The sequence below is a fragment of the Benincasa hispida genome, chromosome 12 (assembly GCF_027475165.1).
Source record: "Benincasa hispida cultivar pf3 chromosome 12, pf3_genome.v1.1, whole genome shotgun sequence".
Lineage (NCBI taxonomy): Eukaryota > Viridiplantae > Streptophyta > Magnoliopsida > Cucurbitales > Cucurbitaceae > Benincasa > Benincasa hispida.
The window spans coordinates 15,833,681-15,839,680 of NC_143489.1; positions in this window are offsets into that span (position 1 = coordinate 15,833,681).

Consider the following 6,000-nt stretch of genomic DNA (forward strand, 5'->3'; position numbering starts at 1 on the left):
TTTAAAGAAAATTAAAAAAGAGTTCATTAACATATATAATAGTTCTAAGAATGTGATGCTTAAAAATGAAAAGATTAAATCCATTTTTATCAATTATCTATCCCATTTTCTCAACACCTCTCCATATATCTTTATTCCCTCATCTTCTTAAATAGTACTCCTTTATCTCATTTTCCCTATTTCTCATTATTTTTTATATAGCCATGGTTGGAGGAACAAATACCCTAAAATTGATCGAAAGTAGACTTTTTGTTGTCTAGATCTCTTGCCATATTTGAATCGGTGTACCCAACAAGTACTGGTTTTCTACCTCCAAACGTGAGCTTCAAATTGGAAGTGTCTCTCAAATATCTCATGATGCACTTGATTGCCTCCTAATGTTGTTTTCTTAAATTAGACATAAAACGACTAACAACACCAACAGTGTGAGCAATATTAGGTCTAATACATACCATGACATACATCAAGCTCCCAATTGCTGAAGCATAAGATGTTGGGTTTTATGTCCTAAAACTCGTGGTATATAAACAATGGAACTTATTATGAAAATTCAATACGGTGATATTGAATAGACATTTTGCTTAATAGAAATCTAATAAACCCAAAAGTCCGTTGACTATTCGATGAGTACTTGAACTTTATGTGGAGACATAAAGGTGTATCAGGTTCGAGTAAATAGTTAAAATGATCTATAGTATATGAATAAGGTTGGGCACCTTATTCGATAACACTATTGGATACAGTCTGCTCTGTAGTTGTTACAAGGAGTTGTAAAGTGCTACAAACGAATTGATCCTAATTCATTTATGTTGGGACATGAGAAGTGGGGGTGTCCTTGTGCAAAAGAGTATGTACGAGATCGGACCATGAAATTAGTCACTCTTACTTTATAACGTTGTTTACTGTTTAAGACTGACTATTTCAAAGTGATGACCTAGGTAACTTGACCTTAATCTTGAGCTAACTATGAACTCCTGTTTATTTGGAATTATCCTTAGATTTGCATAGGTGAGGGTTGGCTCAACAACGCCGACTCAATAAACCTTCCATTTCAGGGGTAAGACCGGATAGATAGTTGGGGACATAAGGTGCAAGATGGAATTCACTCATACCCGCTTTTGGGGATAGTAAAGAGGTTGTTCCCTTAAATGCTGATTTTGAGTCTTAAACAAGGGGCCCCACCCTCTCATTGGCCCAAGAGGGACTCGATTTTGTTGATTGGATCACAAAACAATTGTTCATTAAGGGATCAATGGGGACTTAAGAAACAAGAGGTAATTTCGGGTGTAAAACAGAGATTTGACCTAGTCGTTATTACAAACAACCTGTGAAGGGTTGACTTACTAATCATGGTTATATGGAGTGGACATAATATATCTATAGTGAGGGGAGTTCAACTATGGGCTTTAGTGGAGTGACCCATTAGTTAACAAATGGGGGTTAGATCGGTCTAATGCGTTTAGTCGATTAATCTTGGATCGTTAGAGCCCATGATATGTAGGTCCACGAGGTCCCCCTACTAGCTCGAAAATGGATTAGCTCTAGAGTAGCGTGATAAGTTAAATTGAAATGTTTAAATTAGAATCAAACGAAATTGGAGAATATATATTTAAATATGATTTAAATATATGAAGATGAGTTTGTGTAAAAATTAATTTATTATTGGATATTAAATTAATTAGAATTATTTAAATTGTTTAAATAATTATTTATTATTTTATTAGAAAATCAATTTATGAAATTAATTTGTAAAATTAATAAATTTTAATTTTAGAAATAAAATATGATTTTAAAATCATTTTTTGGATTTTGGAAATAGAAAAACACACACACAAAAAAAAAAAAAAAAAAAAAAGAAGGAAAAATTGGATTTTTCCATCTTCATCTTCAATTAGCTCACAAAGAACCCATTACCTTCAACCTTCAATTACTCAAAGCATGAGCTGCATCTCATTATCAAATCTTTTTGCATGACAATCTGCAATATATTGAAGAGATTGGAGTGAAGTTGAGAAAAGGCAACCGATTGAATTTTTTTTAAAGATTTGGGTAGAAGAAAGTGTTCTTCATTTGGATTGTTGCAGTGAGCTTTCTCTAAGTTTCCTTTGATTCCAGCTTATTTTGAGTCCCACAACTCAATCTAGAGCAGCAAGAGAATAGTAGGGAAGATCTTGTGGTGGTCTGCACAAAGATTTGGAGAATTTAGCAACTGGAAATCAAGATTTCAACGGTTCTTCAAAGGTATGACTTGAAACCCATTAAATTATGTTTAAGCATGTTTTTGTTTCTGCCAAAATTAATCGATTAGAGTGTTTATCGATCCTCGTCGCTTCCATTGCGTGCTGGAACCAACCTAATAATTGGTATCAGAGCATCATATAAGCATTCAATTCGGATTAATTTTGGTTTGATGGATGTTTTATATGAGAATATGAAACTACTGTACTGATATGGTTTTCTGAGTTTTGGCCTTTAGTTTCTCTTTGATTTCTTGTTTAAATTTGTAATTGGCTCTTGCTTAATGAGATTATATGTCTTCCTAAGAGTCTATAATTTATTTGGAGTCATTAGATTTGAAATTAAGCTGTAATTTGAAGAAACAAGCCAAGAGGCCGAGTTGCAGATTCCAGAAAATCAGCCTCTGTTCATATCGTCATTGAGCTTTAGTAGCTAAACGATCGTTTAGCTTCATGCGTTAGATAATGTGAAGGAAAATATAAACGATCGTGTAGCTTCGGGAGTTGATCGTTTAGGTGTTGTGCGCTAGATGAACGTGTACCTGCGGGAGCTAAGCGATGCGTTATATTGCTATACGATAGCACTACACGATTGTGTAGCTTCGGGTGGGAGCTAAGCGATGCGGTGAAGAGCTATATGATAGCGCTGCATGATCACTTACCACGATTGTTTACCTTTGATCTGGAGCTAAGCGATGCGTTGAGTCGCTATGTGATAGCACTAAGCGATCGTTTTCCTCTATGTGGCAGCTAAGCGATGCGATGAAATGCTAAGCGATAGCACTAAGCGATCGTTTACCTATGCGCGGCAACTGGGCAATACGTCAAGAGCTATGTGATAGCACTAAGTGATCGCTTACTTTGTGCGTGTGCTAAACGATGAAGATGCGACGCTAGATGATGGCGTTAAGTGATCGTGTAGTAAATTGTCCATGCTAAGCAATGGAACTACGCGGTAGTGTTGGACACTGAGCGATCGTGTAGCGTCCTTCGGCACTAGACGATGACACTATACGATAGAAGACAAACACTATACGATCGTGTAGCTTTGTTAAGCGATATGCGTTGGTTGCTAAACGATTAGGTAAATGTATAACGATGGTCGTCAATGCTAAACGATCAACCTTAGCGAGATAGTGAGCAAGAGCTAGAGCAACCAGTTTGACCGGTTCTCTTCAGGTCCAGTCCGGTTCAGCTTCAAATAGCTTGTGGCTGGTCCGATTCAGACTCTACTGGTCCGGTTCAGACGATTCGAGTCTGGTTCAAGCGGTTTGGAGTGGTTCGAATAGTATTGAAGCTATTTTTGTAATAGTTAGGCTTGTGTTTGCTTGTTTATGCCAAAACTTAAACCATATCAGTATGTGTTTAATTATTTATGTATTGGATGTATGTTATAATTAAATAAATCTTGTATGTGCATACAGTATGCGATTTAATTTAAAATTCCATCATAGGAAGCATGCAACATGCATTGAAAATATGTTATAAATTGTTATAATATATAGTATGCATGTTAGGGTTTCTTGTATTTAATATAAGTGTTATATTAAATATTGAATGCCTTTATGATGTTGTGGATATTTAGCATGTCTAAAGTTTTATAAGCTGTTATAAAATTGGTTAGACATTTAAAATCCATTACAAAGAATAGCTGCATGCTCACATAGATTAACCACTTGTTTTAATAGTTAAAATAGGTCGTTAAACTTGTAAAACTAGTGTTACAAACTCAACCGGTTATATAATTCTATCAAAGGTTGGGGGTATTTAAGTTGTCAATCTACGGAACACCTCCTACCTGGGGATTATTGCTGAATAATTGAGTGTTGGTAACCAGTTTTATGAGTATTCATGAGCGATGTGAGGTAATAAAAGGGTTTATCACCTAGACATCGTAGGTTTAAATCCATATATAAGAGTTATACTTGGATAAACCATATAGACTTAGGGTTATTTTTTATTAGCCGGAAAAGAACCTAAGTATAAATTTACCCAAAAATTAGAACACTTTAGTGGTAGTCAATAACTTCTATATGATAGAGTTATTAGAAAACTTCAGCGAAAGATTAATAACATACACGATATGTTATTTTTAGCTCTTGCATCCCTAAGAGTTCACAGTCTGGATTTAAGTAGTACTTCGTGTCACCTTGAGAGTGACCTCTATACGGAAAGTATTTTTTAGCTTAAATTTAGACTCTGGTGAATAAGGAGAAGTTGTTCGAACAGAAATCAAGTTTATGATTTCAACTGCCACGTCTCCACATAGTTCACACCATGAGATTCATATGACGCTTTGCGTCACCCTAGGAGTGACCTCCTTACGGAAAGTAGATGTATGCGTCAATATCAAGATGAACGGAGGAAGTAGTTCATAGTAAGTGAGTGAAGGAAATGTGTTAACATATCCTGCGTCTCTTTCGTTAGTTTGGACCATGAGATTCCTATATTGCACCTGCTGGTTAGCTTTAAGCGACCGTTTGCTAATCGTTTAACGATGGCTATCCCCACGGAGGATTGTAACATAGGATTCGGAATAATTCAAACTCCAGAAATGGATAGGATTTCTTAGTCCTTTATGACCTCTGACGTCCGAAAATGGCGGGTCTACACTTACAGAACTATTAAATGTTAATAATGTCTGACCAAAAGCGGTACCTAAATGACTATAAGAATATGAGTTATTCTGGAGATAGTATTTAGTCAAGAAAGTCTTGATGTAGTATCGTTGCAAAAAGAATAATCTTGGGTACATTATTAAAATTGCTAAAACTTGATTGGATTTAAATTTTAGAATGACAAGTTCAATAATACAAGTTTTGGCATCAGATAAACTTATCAGGGATAATTATGTAACATGGAAATCAAATTTGAACACGATACTTGTGATAGACGATTTGTGGTTTGTCTTAACTAAGGATTGTCCTCCCATTCCTAGCTCTAACACAAACCGAAATGTTTGGGATATATATGACAGATGGGTCAGGGCAAATGATAAAGCCCGTGCTCATATCCTTGCCAGCTTATCTGATGTCTTGGCAAAGAAGCATGAGGATATGAGTACTGCCAAAGAGATTATGGAATCTTTACGAGAGATGTTTGGATAACCGTCTTTCACCATGAGGCATGACGCCATCAAGTATGTTTACAACAGTCGCATGAAAGAGGGGACTAATGTTCGTGAACATTTCATGGACATGATGGTCCATTTTAATGTGGCAGAAGTAAACGGTGTTGTCATGGATGAGAGAAGTCAAGTTGGTTTTATTCTAGAATCTCTTCCAAAGAGTTTTTTGCAATTTTGTACGAATGCATTGATGAATAAAATTGAATACAACTTGATTACTCTGCTGAATGAGCTATAGGCTTACCAGACAATGTTGAGAACAAAGGGTTTGGAGTCAGAAGTAAATATTACTACTACCAAGAAGAGAGGAACGTCCTCCAAACTTGATGTTGCCTCCTCTTCAAAGAATTAGAGTATTCCTATGAAGAAAGACAAAGGGAAAGGGAAGAAGAAGCCTACTGGAAAGAAAGGCAAGGATAATGCTGCAGATAAAGGGAAATGTTTCCACTGCAAAGAAGAAGAGCACTAAAGAAGAAACTGTCCTCAGTATCTTGCCGAGAAGAGAGCAGAGAAAGGTAATCAGGCTAACTAGTTCTGGGATCGTTTGCTTAACTCATTTAGTGGGAGAAGTTGCTACCTGTTTTTGTAAATCTTGTAAAGAACAAATTGTATATATTTTTGTGATAAATGAAGCGT